This window comes from Hemicordylus capensis, chromosome 5 (assembly GCF_027244095.1).
Source record: "Hemicordylus capensis ecotype Gifberg chromosome 5, rHemCap1.1.pri, whole genome shotgun sequence".
Taxonomy (NCBI): Eukaryota; Metazoa; Chordata; class Lepidosauria; order Squamata; family Cordylidae; genus Hemicordylus; species Hemicordylus capensis.
In genome coordinates, this window is record NC_069661.1 from 169,459,492 (window position 1) to 169,479,455 (window position 19,964).

Genomic DNA, 19,964 nt, shown 5'->3' on the forward strand with positions numbered 1-19,964 from the left:
GGATCAGTCCAGCAGCTTATTCATATATCATCCAAGGCTATACCCCAATTTCCACCTAGAAATGTTCAGAATACTCCCTCTCAAACTAAAAACGTCACTTTCATGCATAGAGACATGTTGTTGTTATTTTAATTTACATATCACCTGACTTCGAAGGCTCTAGTTGGTTCACAAAAGTAAATACAATAAAAGCAAAATTAAAAAATACCATTAAAATGATTTAAAACAATTAAAAGCATTCACAGATTACTAAAAGCCAGGCAAAAAAGACGTACCTTGATGGCTCTTTTAAAGGCGGGTAAAGATGTTGACTCATGAACATAGGGAGCGCATTCCAGAGCCCAGGGGCGACTACAGAGAAGGCCCGCTTGCAAGTCACTGCCAAACGAGATGGCGGCATCCAGTGACAGTTCCTCTCGCGATGACCTTAATGTGTGGTGGGGATCATGTAGAAGAAAGCATATCCTGAAGTTGAATTTGTTAGAGAGCTTGGAGGAGAGATTTCTTTATCTACTCCAGTTGCAGCAGAAGTGCACAGGTAATATTGTCTGGAGATATGGAGTTAAAGTTCTAAATAAAGTAGTTTATTTAGAAAATCCACCTGGGAGATAGATTAAGGCCTACATGCCTTGCTGCTTGCTACATACAGGAAGAGGAGAGGGGGGAGAAGGAAGTCTCCCTGTCCAGGTGAGAGAATGAAACCTGAGACTATTAGTGTAACAAATGAGAAGTTGAGTAGAGAAAGCATAGTCAGAGAGAGGGTATTCCTTGCTCACTATCTCTACCCCAGTGCCCCTAGTGGTCAATAGCATTGCTGGTGCTAAGAGTTGATGCCATCAGAAGCTGCATCTCCAACAGAATTATCCATCTATGAAAAAGCTGCAGCCATTAGTGGAATTTTAGGTCAATTCAGACAATATGTCTGTCCAGGCCAGCTCTTCCTACTCCACAATTTGGGGTGTGCACAAGAACATCCTGCCCCTCTATACTTTTTCTCTTCTCCTAATCACATGGTGAGATGGTTCATCTGAATTGCCGCCTTACATGCAGTCTGAATACTATATTAATGTAGCGTTTAACTACGTACTGAGGTGATTCTCACGATTGCCAAAAAGCGGGCTAAGGGAGCCTAGTCTGCTTTCTGGAGACTGTGAGAACCACCGGGCTCGCAGGCGAGCCTGGTTGCTCTCAAGCGGGTAACCTGCTTATGGAGCCCTTCCCTAAGCCCAGGTTAGCAGAGCGAGTGCTCCGCTAACCTGGGCTCTATGACCGTGTGTTCCCGTGGTGCAGCTCCGCACCGCTGCAACACATGAGGAGACCCCGCCGGGAGGCTAAAAGCAGCCTCCCTGGCTCGGGGGTCTCTCCAGCATGCCCAGCGCACTCACGTGGTGCATCTTTGAACTTCCGGGGGCCGCGTGGCCCCCGATCCCCACAGCCCCCGCCGGCTCCATGATGGAGCCGGCATTCACGAATTGACTTAGCCTGCTCATGTCCGGGGAGAGCAGGCTAAGCCCACTCTCCCCGCTAACCCTCTCAAGGCAGGTCTCACTGATCGTGAGACCCGCTTCATTGACTGTTTGTGAGGAGTGGTTTGAATGAACTCCCTCTGACATGAGGTGTACCAGGAAGGGGAGCTGGGTTGGGGAGCAGGACATTCTCATGCAAGTCCGAAATTCTAGGGTGGAAAGGGCCAACTATAATCTGAACCAGCCTATTGAGGTTTTTTCTTTTTGACAAAAACTTGTCTTCAGTCAGGCAACATTTTTACAAACCATAATGATAGACCCATTCATAGTAATCAGGGGACTACCTCACAATAGTATGTGGTAGAATAGTCATTCACTTCCCACCAACATTGTCACTTTTATCTTCACAAAGGCACAAACATTGCCTTAATCTCATTTATTATCTTGTTCACATATACACACAGAGTGCATTCCCAAGAAGTGTGAATGGTTTTTTGCTGCCAGAAAAACAAACCTTCCTAGCCTACATGTAATATCCACATAAACCAGTCTTCTTAAAGCATAGCTGCCTTTAAAATTGTTTAGGTATATATAGACAGGAAACATACTGTGGGATTCATCAAACAATAAACTTGGAGATCATAACAAAAATCTTGGGATCACAACTTAGATTGCTTCACCTAAAAATAACCCATTTATAGTGTGCATGACAGCTGCTCCTCGAAGCAGCAGAACCCATCTTGGCTTTTCTGTCACTGACATCTTGTTAGTGCCTTCCCTCTACAAGACTCACCACGATTTTGTTTTTAAAAAGGTAAGATATGGTTTCTATTTATACACATTAATTCAGCTGCACACATGCATGTACACGCGCACACACACACACATACACACCTCTACACCTTATTCTTGGCTAGAAAAGATATTAATTTTCACTAATCAATCACGTTTCTGTTACTCATTTCCTACAACCCAAAGGTGCACAACTTACCCCATAAGCATTCCTAGGTGCTTGCCCCATTCATATAGCTGAAAAACCTGAAGAGGTTATTTGACTTCCAATTAGACTCACAACTAAAGTTTGCCTAAAACATAATTTGAAGGTAAATTGGAAGTTCTGCCTTAGGGGGAAACTTTCAAGAAATTTCAGTGGAAGCTAAATGAGTTTTGATATGGATTTTCCCTGCATAGTTTCACATACCTTTATCTATTCCTACTAGAAACACAGAAATAAGTTCTAAAACAAACAAATGATTTTCAAAATCAGAACATCTTAATCAGCTTTATTGCTTCATCACTGTATTGTGGATCACACTCTTAAGCACAGATAGTGTGAGCTACATCCCACCAGGATATATTTCATATACTCCTTTTTAAAAAGCAATTGAGCCGTTCCATTAATGAAACATTAAAATATGTCTGATTGCTTTTCCTGCAAGATCGGCAGTCCCTTACTTGCCAAGTCTAATTCCAAAAAGTTAAGTGCTCAAAACAATATGCTGCTCAACAAATCAGTAAATTGAGAAGCAAATCTGAAAGATATAGAATCAACGCTTAGTTTCCCTGGTGCTTCTTTGCTGCACAGAGTCATTACATGCAGTAAGGATCTAATTGAACCAGTGCATAATGGCAGAAAATTGCAAGTCTGGTTGCGAAATAGAAAACTGTGATTTTTGCAGCATTACCAGCACTGTTAAAATACATCATAATGTAAATGTATAATGGTTAAAGAAAAGCATTTTTAAGACTGATGGAAAGGACTGGTGTCTACTCCCTAGACTTGTGCACATTACTTTAGAGGCCCAGTGTCAACTTATCAAAAATATGTTTAATCTTCTACCCAGATCTTTTAATCTGCTGCAAAAATGAATATATTTCTATAGAAATACTGGTTCTAATCTGATTTTTAAAATAGCTTCTCTTTCATTCAACTCCCTGAATCTATGTATCTTTCCATAAGCCCAACTAAAAGAAGAGTTCAGTGGAAAAGACCTTTCTGAGTGTGTTTCAACACTCTCTGACCTGAAACCTGAAGTCAGAGAATGTTTCAGGTTATTTTAATTACCAATTTTGATAAGAGAAATGAAATGTCCTGTCTCCCCAAAATGTGTCCAATTGAACTCTATTCAATGGCAATAAAAACCCATTCCTACTGAGTATAGTGTTAAGGTAAAAAAACACACCTAGGAACATTTAAATGCCAAAAAAGAAGACAAAACAAATGTCAACAGCTCGTGCTCTTTCTTAGTGGGAAGGGAATCACCTCTACATGGTGACTTGAGGGCCTCCTCAATGCTCAGGAGAGCTGGTCTTGTGGTAGCAAGCATGACTCGGCCCCTTAACTAAACAGGGTCTGCCCTGGTTGCACATGAATGGCAGACTAGAAGTGTGAGCACTGTAAAATATTCCCCTCGGGATGAAACCACTCTGGGAAGAGCAGGAGGTTTCAAGGTCCCTCTCTGGCTTCTCCAAGATAGGGCTGAGAGAGATGCCTGCCTGCAACCTTGGAGAAGCTGCTGCCAGTCTATGAAGACAAAACTGAGCTAGATAGACCAATGGTCTGACTCCGTATATGGCAGCTTCTTATGTTCCTCTTTCAGATGCCTGCAAAGAAATCGCCACTGTAGGTGATAAGGTTAATGCTGCTTACCCGTCTAACACAGTATTGAAAGAGAATAATGGCAGGAACATATTTAATATTTTAATACAAAATGTCTTTGAAAATCCAACACTTTCTGAGCGTCCTAGACCTCTTCCTCACAGGGAATTCAGTAAAGGGAGAACTAATTCTCTCCTTTTCTCCCAATCTTCAGAAAATTAGGTCTCCATGAAACATTGTTAGAATTTTCTGAAGAGCCCTGTGAGGTGGGAAATCCACTGGATTGTTAAGGATCTTGTGTATTACATACTTTTTAGCACCTTTGGGATGTTACCTTTTGGGTTTTTCCCCATGTGATATAAAGGTGCTGTCCTCTTTGCTTTTTATTGTTACATTGATTCTGCATATTGTGGATGCCTATTTACCCTATTCACAAGTTATGATCAACATATGCACAATTTGTGTAAAGTGTATGCATGTATAGATCTGTATGCACCTACAAGTATTCACAGATTAAGTTCAATGCACATACCATAGCATACTTCCTATCTGTAGCCTGCATTTGGGGGCGGGGGGACCAGTCCCCAGGTTCACTTTATAAATGATCATCACAAGTACATTAATCATTCACACAAAAACATGTACATGGGTACAGACACCAGCATACACATACAGCATAGTGTCTGAATAGGGCTATTATCTCTAGCCTTTTCCAGACATTATGCTGTACGTATGTACGAATGTCTGTCTACATGTACATTTTTTGGTTTGAATACACATGCATTCACAAATACAGGTACAGGCCCCTGAAATGCAGGTTCCATTTGTAGGTACACTACCTACAAATCCTGTGTAGGTAGTGTATTTCTGTATGAGTGTTGAAGATAACATGTGAGTAATTGTATGAACATACAAATCTGTATGGGTGTATACTGTACGCAGTTTGTACATGTGTTGAACATAACATGAGTAGGGCCTGTTTCTCATGTGTATCACTCTCACAGCATAATAATTGGTGTTCATTCATTCATTCATTCTAATTACTCTTATCTCAATTTTTTCTTGGACAGACCCTCCCAAGTGGTCTAACAATAATAATAAAAGCAATTTAACATCACAACAACAAAAGATAAAATGTGATAAAATCATTAAAAAGCAAAAACAAAAAACATATGGGGCAGTAAGCAGTCAGCTAGTACTTTTACCACCAGCACCATTTAAAACTACTAAATTTCCACCGCCCCAGAAGGTAAGCAGTTATGGAAGCAGCTAAGACTAGAAAGCATTTCATAGCTGTTGCACCATGACTGAAAAGGCCCTGACCCTCATGTCTACCTGCCCTATGTCAGATGGCAGAGGAACGTGGAGCAGAGCCCCAGATAGTAAACTGACTATGCAGGTAAGCACATCTCAGAAGACATGGGCCTTAAGATATCCTGGGCCCCATCTATTTAGGGCATTATAAAGGATGAAACCATCACTTTACATTGGATTCAGTAGAACTCTGAATCTGCACAGGCACATAGGAATTATTGCCCCATTCAATATTTCTAACCCAATTCAAACATTCAGAACATGATGTTATTATACTTCCAGGATTTCATTAGTTTAGAGGCAGATTATGGACCCCCCTTTTTAATGCCTCTTTGTGCCCCAAATTAGCACCTCAGGGGGAAAGGGGGTATCTGCCAGGAATGCATTACACAGACCAGGAGCAATTGCAGAGTAAGCTTGTTTCTGAGTCACCACAAGATGTGCAGTGGTAACTGGAGACGGAACTCTCTGGAAGATCTCAGCATGCGATGGGGATCATACAAAAGAAAGTTCTGTCTCTAAAGTAACCTGGACCTAAGCCATTCAGGGCTTTAAAGGTAATAACCATCATTTTGTATTTTGCCTGGAAGCATATTGGCAGCCTGTCTGAGAGCAGGCATAATATGGTCTCTCCAGGTTATCCCAGAGACCAGCCTGCCGCATTTTGGACTAACTGAAGTTTCCAAGCTACATACAAAGGCAGCCCCACAGAGAGCGCATTGCAATAGTCCAACTTGGAGCTTATCAGCTGATCCACCACTGTTTTTGAGATCATTCTCTTCAAGGAATGGACACAGCTGTTGAATCAGCTGAAGCTGATGGAAAGCAGTCTTGGCCATAGCCTCCACTTGAGATAGCAGGGAGAGGGCTGGATCCAAGAGCACTCCCAGGCTGTGTACCTGTGTACTCGCTTCTGGTCGAGTGTAAACCCACCGAGCACAGGAAGATTTAGCTCATTCTGATCCCCCACAATAAGCACTTCTGTCTTGCTTGGATTCAGCTTCAATTTGTTTCCCTCATCCAACATTACTGCCTGTAGGCAGGCATTTTGGGAGTGAATGCCATTTCCTGATGATGATGATGATGATGATGATGATGATGATGATGATGATGATGATAAATAGATTTGGTTGTCATCAGCATACTGATAACACCCTGCACCAAATTTCCTGATGACCTCACCCAGAAGTTTCATGTAGATGTTAAAAAGCATTGGAGACAGAATGGAGCCCTGAGGGACTCCATAGTCAAGTCAAGTTTTATTTACGGTCCTAGACCAAACAATCCATGCATGCAAACAGCAGAACAATTTATAGAAAACACTATAGGTTCTCATTATACACCTTAAAACCAATATAACAAAATTTGGCTACGGAGTTAAAATTTAAAACATTTTCATCAGAAAGTAAGAATTTAACAAGTTGTAATATAATATATAATAGCTCCCATTTTGAAAAGCAACTGTCACCAAGCTCCACCGTCTGGAATCTCCCTGAACTGTGTTGTTTCCGGTGAAGCAATCCAGACGTAAGGCTCTCTGCCACTGACGGCATTCTCTGAGAAGACTATTTTCTCTGAAATTACGGATTTCTTTTTTTTAAAATCAGATGTTTTAACAAATGTACTGTTCAAGTTACATGGTAGTTCAGAACACAATGAACAGCTTTAGAAATATAATGACTATTTACATCACTAATGGTAAATTAATCAGTTCAGTGAACTTGATCCAGAAAACCTGAGAACTCACTGGGAAGCCCTAGAACATGCCCCATTACCTGATATGTGATTACGTTCATTGGGTGTCACTGGTAGTGCAGAGGATAATCTTACTTCTTCAATTTGGCTTTGTGGCTGCAGGTCAAAGCCTTAGATAATTTTCAGGGAGTTGCATTAATGGAAAAAACAAAAAAGCCGTTTGATCATATTTTTTTCTTCCCTTAATTTGCAAAAAGTGATAAGAAATGGAACACAAGGTGTTGCTGATTTACTTCTATCCACGTTTTGTTTAAATAAACCGTTACTCAGTTTTTAATCAAATGTTCTTCTGCTGCATGGAAAATAATATCTTTGGCAAGAGACTACTTGAACTTTCATATATTCTATTTTATGTGTTGCTATTTAAATGATTTCTATTCTGCCTTTCCACAGACATGTTCAAGGTAGCTAACATTTTGTTCTTTACAAAAACACAATAATCAACATTCAAACAATAAAATATTCAAAGTCAAATAAAGCACTGCACCCATCAGTAGAAGCAGCAATAACAGCAGTAAGATGCAGTGGCGTCCGTGAGGGCAGGTGGAGTGGCAGTGAAAGCTAATTTTAAAAGTTGTTTCTGGCGATACCGCCAGCACTTGGAAGACATGGGGAGCAGTGGCACTCCACATGGCATCCCACACGGTGGAGGCTCCACCTACGGCACTCACCTGGTCTCTGTGCATGCGCAGTGGCCATTTGTGTGGTCTGCAAGGTGTTGCTTGCCACGCAAATGGCCACCACGTGTGTGGAGAGGCCAGGCGAGTGCTGTAGGAGGAGCATCCACCTCACAGGATGCAGCGGGGTGCTGCTTCCTGTGTCTTCCAGGTGCCAGCAGTATTGCTGGTAATGACTTTTAAAGGTGCCTCTCGCCACCCCCTGCAGCACCGACCTCACTGGTCGCCACTGGTAAGACAACTGGGGATAAATATTCAATAAAAGCATGAAAAAATACAGTGGTCTTCACCTGGCACCTGAAGCAAGCACCTGCTGAGTGTTTCTGGGGAGAATGTTCCACATCTGGCTGTCATTATGGAAAAGACCCCCTATGTCCACTCATCAGCCACCTCATGTGGTGGCCGCCTCAGCAGGGCTTCTGACTCAGATGTTAAAGAAGAGATTGCATGTCAGAACAAATAGTTGTTTTTATATATAGGAAAAGAGGTCTAGTATAACAAGGAACTTAAATTGGGAGAGGGAAGTCAGGTGAGGTCCATAATCACTACCCTAATGAGGTCCATAATCAGTGCCCACAACTACAGCTCTTTTACTTCACTTAAGAAGCCCTATACAGATGTTCTGTACCTGGGTAAAGTGTGCCCAGATATAAGGGGGACAGTATACTGGCTTGCAATTCCTCCTGGTGCTGATGCACTCCAGGGCTGTGCTTGCTGCTGTAATCAGATTCAGCATTTGACTGCAGAGGCAGGTTCTGGATCTGGAGACAGTTTCTCCCCATGATTTGGAAGGCTAGGCAGTCAATGGCTGGGTACCAAGGGAGCATTGCTAGTTGGCACAGTAGTGGACAGAGAGCACTGGGCGCTCTGGGCGACAGTGATGGTGGAAAGTGATGCTTTAGCAAAGCACTAACCTCGTCACTCTGGGCACACAGCAGCCTCTGGGAAGCATGGTGGTTGTGGGGAAGTTGTCTAGACCCTGCTGCTCAGCTGGCCTCTTTGCATACACAGCAGCCATTTGAGTGGTCAGCATGGTCATGATGTTGGCTTCTCAAGTTCTCACTATAACCGACTGCCATGATGCACAGTTCTAATGTCTCATTAGAATTTGTGGCACAGAAGCTGCTATAGACCTAGAAGAAGTGGTGTTGCTGCAGAAAACCAGAGGTAGCGCTACCAGTGTTACCATATTTATTCCTATTGTCATGATCATGTCAGTCAGTCATGCCAACAGCCGAGGGCTAGAAGACCATTTACTCTGCTAAGGCAAAATAAAAGTGTTACATAATGTCCTCTCAGTTAATTTTCAATCCTGCTCAGTTTGAATCAAGAAGGCCCCATTTTAAATGCACGTGTACGCAAACTGCCTTGACATTGTTGCCCAGAACAAAACTCATTCTGTGCACAGATGAAAATTAGAGAGAACACTGCACCCAACTAAGCCTAGATTTATTGATATTCTACTTCAGCCAAGTTCTTCCAACACATATATGCTCCTTTTCCCCCTTTAAGACTTGGTTACTTGCCTTTATTTAGCAGTTACTTTTCCAATGGCACACCTAGGTAATTTTGGTGCCCAGACCACCCCCACTGTGAGCCACCCCACTGTGAGGCCCCCCTGCATTTGGGGGCCCTCCTGCCACCACCCCACACCCACTGTGAGGCCTCCCTGCCATGAGGCCCCCATGCATTTTGGGGGGGGGGGCTCCTGCCACCATCCCATTCTATCCCATCACTGCCCCACTGCGTCAAACCGCCAAAATTTACCTTAATTTCAAACCTGCCAATGTGTGCAGCTGGGGGGCAGGGGTATGTGCGCTGAGCAGGCCTCCCCTCACCCAATGGCAGTGGCGGGTGGAGTGGCCACTGGGCTTGCCTGTCAGGCCCAATGGCCCTTGAAAACTGCAAGGTGCTTCAACATGCCTGCACAGAACGCAGGCACCCTGGAGTGCCTCGTGGGTTGCTAGGCCACAGTCAGGTCCAGCAGCCACTTCACTCACCACCACCACTGCCATGAGGTGGGGGGAGGCCTGCTTGCCCCCCCCCAGACCCTTGGAGGCCCCCTGGACCTTGGAGGCCATGGACTGGGGCCCCAAGGTCTAGGGGTAAGAATGCCTCTGTTCTTCTCTAAGACTAGTTCTTTTTCTGTCTATCTTCCCACTATTGCATTCTGGCCTAAATAAGCTGTTCTGACTCACACTCCAAGCCTTTGACTGATCAACAGGGCAGCAACTTAAGCTTCTCCTTAACTGTTTTCTTAAATTTAAGGGTTCCACGAGCATTTTCAGACATCAGGCTTTACTACAAGTTTACTGCGAGTTTGAAGTGGTCCAAATAAACGCATGCAAAAAGTGGATTTTTTAAAATCCCAAATATAAATAGGGCTATACTCTAACACACAACAAAAAACCCAAATCATGTGTGAAGTGCTCTCTGATAGCTCACAGTAGGGGCAGAGCCACCATTGCATGGGAGGGTTCAAAGAACCCGGGCTGCTATGGTCAGGCTCCACACCTGGTGCCCCAGCCACATCACCTGTGTCTGACATCAGAGGCAGGAAGTGTGGCCCCATTAGCAAATGGGGCCATGCTCCCAGTTTGCAAGTAAACTTCGGCAGGTGCCACATTTGCAGCGTGGCTGGTAGTAGGGATGTGCATAAAACTGGTTCGCCCAGTTTGGTTCAGATCCGAACTGGGTCCGAACCAGGAGGGGGTGGTTCAGTTTTGGTTTTGTTCGAACCACCCCATGGTTCGGTTCAGATCCGGACAGGTTCAGACCGGTTCAGACCGGTTCGGATCAGTTCAGACACCCAAAAATTGGTAGGATGGTAGCTGGCACCCAGGGGTACCTGTCACCCAAACCCGAAAGCAATCAGACACTCGTACGATTTTTTTTATGAATTTTTGAAAATCATTTATATTTTTTTCTCATAGGATATAATGGGACTCGAACCAGGCCATTATTCCTTATTGTAGAGCACCCATGGGTGCCAACAACCATGCAAATCCTGAAGCAATCAGACACCCCTATGATTTTTTATGAATATTTGAAATATTTTAAATTATTTTTCTCTTAGAATATAATGGGACCCGAACCAGTCCATATCCCCTATTGTGGAGCACCTAGGGGCACAAAAGCGGGGTGGGTGGACATAGGGTGCCAACCACCCCCATGGGTTTCTAACCCATGGGGTACAGGGTTCTGTTGTTTCTGAGGTATTGAGTGTGGATTCTATGATAGCAAATGAGATTTTCAATGAGACATCATGAATCCACTCTAATATGCTATCACAGAATCCACACTCAATACCTCAGAAACAAGAGAACCCCGTACCCCATGGGTTAGAAACCCATGGGGGTGGTTGGCACCCTATGTGCACTACACCACCACTCGCTCTGGGCCACCCCAGCACCCCCTAAGTGCACTTATGGGGCTGCTGAAAGCTCCATTATAACTTATTATGAGGAAAAACCTTAAAGACGCGTAAACTTCAACAATTAACCAAAAATCAGCCCTCTGCCCAAATCCTTTGAAAAAATTCAGGTAGCTTCCTTGCCCCTACCTGGCACTACCACCAACCCCACACTGCTCTAGGCCACCCCTTTGCCCCCGACGTGAAGCTATACATTTGCTGACACCTCCATGCTTCTTTATGGAGAAAAACCTTAAAGACGCATAAACTTCAAAAATCACTTAAAAATCACCCCTTTGCCCAATTCCTTTCAAATAATTCAGGTAGCTTCCTTGCCCAACTTAGGAACTACCACCCACCACACTGCACTCTACAACACCCCTTTCCCCCCGACGTGAAGCTATACATTCGCTGCAATCCTAATTATTCTCTATGAGGAATTCAAAAATACTTTAACAATTCACCAATAATCAGAGGAGTGTCCAATTGCCTTGGGATTTTTTGGGTGGTAGCCACCCCTGTATGTCTACCACCCTCCCTGCTTTTGTGCCCCTAGGTGCTCCACAATAGGGGATATGGACTGGTTCATGTCCCATTATACTCTATGAGAAAAATAATTTAAAATATTTCAAATATTCATAAAAAAAATCATAGGGGTGTCTGATTGCTTCAGGGTTTGCATGGTTGTTGGCACCCATGGGTGCTCCACAATAAGGAATAATGGCCTGGTTCGAGTCCCATTATATCCTATGAGAAAAAATAAAAATAATTTTCAAAAATTCATTAAAAAATCGTACAAGTGTCCGATTGCTTTGGGGTTTGGGTGACAGGTACCCCTGGGGGCCTGCTGCCATCCTACCAATTTTTGGGTGTCCAAACCAGTCCGAATAGAACCACCCCCGGTTCGGTTCGAATCCGAACTGAACTGGGGGTGGTTCGGTTCGGATCTGAACCGCCGAACCGCCCCCAGTTCGGATCCGAACCGGTTCTCACATCCCTAGCTGGTAGCACCTCTCCCTGCTTGCAAATAATAATAATAATAATAATAATAATAATAATAATAATAATAATAATAATAATTCAATTTCTATACCGCCCTTCCAAAAATGGCTCAGGGCGGTTTACAAAGAGAAATAAAAAATAAGATGGCTTCCTGTCCCCAAAGGGCTCACATTCTAAAAAGAAACATAAGACACACACCAGCAACAGTCACTGGAAGTACTTTGCTGGGGGTGGATAGGGCCAGTTACTCTCCCCCTGCTAAATAAAGAGAATCACCATGGTAAAAGGTGCTTCTTTGCCCACTTAGCAGGGGTGCATCTTTGCAAAGGCAAAGATGCACATTCCCAGCCAGGTTGGGAGCCCAGCACTGGCTGAATCCTTTCAAAAATGGAGCCTCGGGCTCCTAGCCTAGCCGGGAACATGGCAGAGAGAGACTCTCCTGTCCATGCTGCAAATGCAGCGCCAGCTGAAGTTTACTTGCAAATGGGGAGTGCCACCCCATTTGCTAACATGGCCATGACTCCTGTGCCTGATATCAGACACAGATGAAATCAGGGTGTGGCTTGGGTGGTGAGGGCTGCCACTGGCGGAACAGACAGTGGCTGCCACCGTCCTCGCTCCCCCACTGGATCCCAGGGACTTCGGAATAAATCTGGCAGATATGTAGCACAAACCCTCCATTCTGGGGGAGATGCAAACTAAAAGCCCTGTGTTCCAGGATGACCTTTTGAACTTTCTGAGAAATAGCTCTTTAGCACCATAAAGAAAAATTGAAGGAGGGCACAGAAGTGTCAAAATGCATTTGTGGGTGGGCAAACTGTATCACGCATGTTAGATTTCTAAAACAAAAAGTGTGTGTGGGGGGGGCAAACTACATTTCTGAGGGGATGCTTGCCCCCACCTCTGGAGCCAACCTTGCTTCCTAGTGCTGAACTAAAAAAATACCCTTTAGGGGCTAAAGTAGGATTAACTCAAATATCTAGGCAAAATAACTCCCCTCTGCCCCAAGGGGGGATTTTTAATACCACTCTGCCATGATGAATAGAACAAAACCAATTTCAAAATGGTAGAGTTTCCTTCATATCCTCATAAAATTTCTTCCTAAGCCTCTGAATTTTGTACCTGGCCTACCTCTCTGGGTGCTTTTGAATGGTTTCCATTAACGTTCTTATTGAAGCAAGACTACAGCAAATGGAGCTCTTTAGTTTGAAGAAAAGACAACTAAGGGGAGACATGATAGAGGTGTATAAAATTATGCATGGTGTAGAGATAGTGGACAGAGAGAAATTTTTCTCCCTCTCTCACAACTCTGGAACCAGGGGTCATCCCATGAAACTGAAGTTCAGGAAATTTAGGGCCAACAAGAGAAAGTACGTTTTCATATAGGCATAATTCATCTGTGGAATTCTATGCCATGAGATGTGGTGATGGCCACTAGTTTGGGTGGCTTTAAAAAGGGCTTAGAAAATTCATGGAGGACAGATCTATCTGGCTACTAATCTAGTGGCTATAGGCTACCTCCAGCCTCAGAAGCAAGATGCTGATAAATACCAGTGGCAGAGGAGCAACAGCAGGATAGAGGGCATGCCCTCACCTCTTGCTTGTGGGCTTCCCAGAGGCATCTGGTGGGCCACTGTTTGAAACAGGATGCTGGACTAGATAGGCCTTGGGCCTGATCCAGCAAGGCTGTTCTTATGTTCTTATGACATCATAAAGTAGACAAAAATGCTCATGTCCACCAGCTGATCTTAATGGGCAAGCTGGCCACATATGAAACTCATTCTTTGACATCAGGTCAGAGCAGGTCTGTTAACAGCATCAAGAGTTTTCTATTCTAGGCTACATTAGCACCTTTTGTAGAATTAATACTGGGCAGGTTTCACATGGTACATCAAGAGCCAAACTGCCAATTCTCAAAGTTTGGCAGTCCAGCCTCGTGGGGTAGTGGCAATATACCAGAATTGGTTGTGTCACCCGAACCCGACAATGCCAGCATATTCTGCCTGCTTACAGTTTCAGACCTGGCTTAAAAACAAAAAACAAAAACAACAACCCAAGATTTGAAGTCAGTTACAGATGTCAGATCTGTAACTGTTAGTAGAGCAGAATTTGCCAACATTGGCAGGTTCAGATGACATGACAAATGATGGCATACTGTCCCCCTGGAAGTTGAGCATGTTGCCAAAGTTCAGACTGGCAGTCCAACTTTTGGCATGTTATGTGAATCTGACCACTATTAGTATATCCCAGCCTTTTAATGATGATTATTTTGTGTCTGTGGATTCAATGAGCAATTTGGGATTATTATTTTTTTGAAGGAAAAAAAGAGACACCGGCCAAATTTGCATGCAACGTGAAGCTACGGGCCCAATGGACTTGTGGTTCCATGCCACACACCCCTCACCCTTCTCTCGCATCTGCATCCGGAATATAGGAAAGTGTCCTCTCTCCAGTCAGCAAGACTGCATAGAGGCAGGGCAGCTGGCTGTGTAGGAATCTTTCTTGCTTCAAGGACAGCCCGCACAGCCAATCGGGAGAGAGAAGGATGAGCTGCTTCCCTCAACTCTAGTCCAGCCTAATGCAGCCTCCAGTGCTGCATTCGGGTGAAAAGGAGGCCTGGACCCTCACTATAAACCAAGGGCTCAAATTGGAGTCTTATCAACATGACCTCAGATTGTGCTATGGATGGACCTCAGATTGTGCTATGGATGGAACTGGAGTTAGCTGGGTTTGGACGTAACAGTAAGTTATGTTACATGTCCCCCATTACATGTGAATGTGGCCACAGAGTTTACGCTTTCTGCATATAAGGAAAGCTATCTCCCCTCATATGCCTCATGATTGTTTAGCTTCACAGGATGAAGCTTTCTTCTGAGTTTCTGTATTGAGCTATATGATATCAGGGGAAACGGTTTCAATTTCATTACATTTTTCTATTTACATTCTGTCCTCAAATTCTACATATGTTAAAAAAAGTTGACCAAATCTGATATTGCATTAAAGGCCAATTCACAGATGACAGATTAACATGGTTGCTGCTTCTTCCTTGTGGATAGATAAGTTGCTACTAAATAATATCTATAAACATGTGGGTCAGGAGAATGATGAAGTCATTTTGCACATTAGAATTAGGGCCAGCAACACTGGTATAGGAAGGAATCATTTCATTTGGTTGATCTTTTCAGGTCTTACTGAAGTGCTATCTGATATAGTCAAAGAAAATGTTAAACACATGCTCCAGTAATGAATGAATTGGTCCCTGGGTTGGGGTTTTTTTTGGGGTGGTGTTGTGTTTGAGGATTGGTGGGAAAACATTGTATTGAATAACTCATATTTCATACCATGTAAGGTTATTGATTCCTTGTGTAAGACGAAAAATAATTGTGTCTCATTGATTTGTGCAGTGACGGAGTAACAAGAATAACATGACATTTAGCCATATGTTCTCTCCTTTCTTAGCCATCTGTGGCATGAATTCAAAGTTATTTCCCAGGACTGTGGTCAGAACAGAGTTCTGTATGAATTGGTGAAGTCCAGTTTACATGGGATTTTTGTAGGAATCCATTTCCATTCCCTTTAAATAAGTATTCAACTGGATCTTTACATCACTATGAAACAGGCCTCCTGAAGAGACCTCCTGTAGAGAAACTCCTCCTTAGTGAAACTTCCTTGAAAATATTTATATATTTTATTGGACTTCGATATTTATAGTTTCAATAGGGTCTCTGAACCGCATGTCTTCCATTTTCCTGTCTGAATTTAAATTGCATTTTGCTGACTGACTTTGACAGAAAGGCTTCACATTTACATTTAAAACCATGTATGAAAAGGTATTGGTCTGCCCTACTTTCCCTCTTTTTGCAACACTGAAATAATCACCAATGTCATACGATGGAGTATAAATTGTTTTGATTTTGATGACCATTTTATATTGCCTTAATAACAGTTCAAGGTAAACTGCAGGGTTTTCAGATGTTCTCTATAGCCCCTTGGACGTTTCAATATATAAATTTTTGACAGGTTTCTCCGAACAGCTCACCCGAGACTCAACAAAATAAATTCAAATAAATGTCTTTGACAAAGATGGGATTTAGGGTTGCTAAGGGATTCAGTGATTTACTAGGGTAGTTGCATATCTGTTTATGATTCTAGGAAATTTCTGCGTAACTTGAAGTTGACTTTAAATGAATTTGAAGTTCAATTCTTTTGGAAACTTAACATCAGTGAAAAGCTCTGTGTCTGTCTGATCCAGAGATCCTCACGTACAGTGCCCCCCCCCCCCGGATAATATCCAGACTAGCACTGCGCAGGTGAAGCAAAGCTGAGTTCCAGAGTACAGCTGCACGCACCATCACACAAGTTGCGTGCGAGGGAAAGGGTGATTTTCACTTATCTCCCCTTCCCTCTGAAATGTACTGTGCATCATGAATATATGTCCCTGAGGGGCACACAAACTTCAGGGACACATTTTGGTGATGCACAGTGGGTCCACAGGAATGGGGGGATGGGTGAAAACCACTCCTTCCCCCACTCAAGTAACAGTGCAGCAGTAGTCTGGAACTCACACTGCTGGACCTGCAGTGGATGTCAGTCACCATGCTCCACTTGTACAGCTCAATTGTGCACATGTATCTTTTGAACAGATGATCAGCGCAACACCACTATTGTCTTTGGGAGGAAACAAAGTCAGAAATGGTTCCAAACCCGCCCCAACCTCTCCCTATCTCTTCCCCTCCTCACGAAAAGAGTATAAAAACTGTTGACAATGTGCATGGGAATCCAATCCATCAAGATCACAGCACACACATATCTCCATCTGCTGGACACAGGATTTTTACCTTTCACCGTTTGTTTTTGCGTGTCTGAAATGAAATCCTTGTGTGATCATCATTCTGTTAAGTTGCAGGCTTTCAATACTGGCCCTGGAAGCTTTCACACATAAATATTTGTTCCCAGGTATTCTATATCATAGGTTATATAGCCATAAGGCTGCAAAAGCCTCTGTACCATGGGTTTTATAGCTACAAAGTTATGTATTGACTGGCATATATGTGTGCATTTCTCACTTCGTTAGCACATTCACACATCATAGACAGTGCTACCTTGTGTCTCTGTCTATATATCTAGCTGTTTTCTCGCATCGTATGTCTTATGACCATTACATGTAGTCCCTTATACACATGTGTCTAGTGGCCAGCAGATCAGGCTCCCAGCTCCAGCTTCCTTCTAAGAGAACGTGATGGAGTTCATTAACGTTAATCCCTTATTCACTCACTATGAGACTCTCATGGATTGCTGTGAACTATGTGAACAAACCATCCCACCATGAAACCTTTTGTTTAATGCAGTGATTGCCACTATTTTCAAGCAGGGGCCACTTTGACAAAAAAACCAAACCCCAAACCCTTCAATGTTGAAGCCATTTCCCACTGTAATGACCTCTGCAGCGTAGTGCACTTTTTTGCAGTGCTGGGACAGACTTTTAAGACAGACAGACAGAGAGAGAGAGCACTCTGTTACATGTAAGGGCTTTAGGAAAGAGGCAGGCAATCTTTGGCACTCTAGCGGTTGCTGAACTACAGTATCCACCATCCCCAGCTCCAATAAATGGTATAAATGGGAGTTGTAGTTCAACAACAGCTGGAGTGCCAAAGGTTACCTATGACCAAAGAGAAAATCACTGCAAAGGGTTACAATTTCTAGTACTCTGTACATGCCTTCCAAGATGGTGCAGGGGCTCGTGGGCTCCGTTTCCCTTAAAGGAGTCCCACCAGTGCTGGGCAAAGTGCAGCAATGCACAGTGGGAATGGTTGCCGTTGCATGGTGCTAGAGGATTATGCAGAATATTCAGCTTTGGCTGAAGCTTCACAAGGACCTAATAAAAAATTAGTCCAGGAGCCGCACTTAGGGTTGATGAGGGCCACCACTGACTCCCAGGGCCTTACAGTGAAGAACCCTGGTTTCGTGAGTAACTCTCCTATTTGGGTCCATTCTGCTTTTGTTTTTGCAAATGTTTTAGTTGCTGTCTACTAAAGGACCAGGGAGACCCGAGTTCAAATCCCCATTCAGCCATGATACTTGCTGGGTGACTCTGGGCCAGTCACTTCTCTCTCAGCCTAACCTACATCACAGGGTTGTTGTGAAAGAGAAACTCAAGTATGTATTTCACCGCTCTGGGCTCCTTGAAGGAAGACCGGGATATAAATGTAAAAATCATCATCATCATCATCTTGCATGTACAAACCTTATACACTGGAAGTGAACTCTTGGAGAACATATAGTATTCATTTTTTCTGAACAGTCCCTGAGAAAGCTCAGAAAGATTCAGCTAATCCCAATTTATTTTATTTATTTATTTTCACATTGATATCCCGCTCTTCCTCCAAGGGGCCCAGAGCTATGTACATGATTGTTTATCCTCACAACAACCCTGTGAGGTAGGTTAGGCTGAGAGATACATGACTGGCCCAGAGTCAGAGCTTCATGGCTATATGGGAATTTGAGCTCAGGTCTTCCCGGTCCTAGTCCAACACTCTAACTACTACACCATGTTGGCTCTCCTTAAACTAAAAATGCCCATCACAAATGGACACACTCCTCGCCTTAGGGATACATGGTGAAAAGGTGGGATCAAAATACTTTAAATAATGAACTTAAAAAAAAAGAATGGCAGTACATTGCTTGATGGTGAATTGCTCTTGCTCAGGATAAGGCAGGCCCTAATATTCTTAGGTTGAATGGAAAAAGAGATATGCTTAAAAGATTGCAATTTATAAAACAAAAACAAACTCATTTATCTTGGTAACCTACATGTGGTGGTGAGGAGACAGTAGTAATTTTTTAACAGGGATTCTTCATTTAATGGAGATTATTTAAATACAATATATAATGTATTCTAATCTGTCATTTCACAATAGCTTTTTATATGCAAGGCAGGAAACCTCTCACCTGTAATTATGTAGGGTTTTAGCTTGTTTACTGGCAAGCAATGGTATTCTCTACATGACTCACAGAACACATTTTTAATGCCATTGCTTTAGATAATGGGGATTGCTGAGATTGCATCAATACAATTCCCCATTGCCTCCCATCCCTCTAACAGGGCTTGTACTGGCAATGTATTTTTAGAAACATGGAAGTGCTGTTCTCTTCCTCTTGTGGCCCGAAGTCCACATATGCTTTTAATTAAAAAAACCCAAAACCAGTCATCTCAGTGAAACCTGTTTTCCAGTTTCTTGTAGCTTCTCAAGTCATTCCTTGAAAAAGAAGAAACCACTTCCCCAAAAGTATAAACAGTATACTGTCCCTATGAGTTTCTCTTGAATTCAGTTTTAAGGATACTTTCTGGGAAACCAGAGAGTAAAGGAAAGATAAAGTGAGACGTTGAGTCAATGTCGACTCCTGGCGCCCACAGAGCCCTGTGGTTGTATTCTAATACAGGAGGGGTTTACCATTACCATCTCCCGTGCAGTATGAGATGATGCCTTTCAGCATCCTCCTATATTGCTGCTGCCCGGTATAAGTGTTTCCCATAGTCTGGGAAACATACCAGCAGAGATTTGAACCGGCAACGTCTGGCTTGATAATCAAGTCATTTCCCTGCTGCACCATTAGGTGAGAGTAGCCCTAGATAAACTCCAGATGGGACAAAAGTTATTGTTGGAGCTTTATGCATTATCAGTTTCTTGCACTTTTATTCACCAGCTTGAACCTATGATGGGAATATTAAGCAAATACAG

The 19,964-nt window shown here is 43.2% G+C and overlaps 1 long non-coding RNA gene across 1 annotated transcript in view; it reads right to left on the reverse strand.

Annotated features, from left to right (window-relative positions):
* The window catches only part of LOC128325831 (uncharacterized), a 68,594-nt gene that overhangs the window by 14,721 nt on the left and 33,909 nt on the right, over positions 1–19,964 (reverse strand). Inside the window, exon 3 of the long non-coding RNA XR_008307660.1 lies at positions 276–426. This is a non-coding gene — a long non-coding RNA (uncharacterized LOC128325831). The remainder of the gene's footprint in view (positions 1–275; positions 427–19,964) is intronic.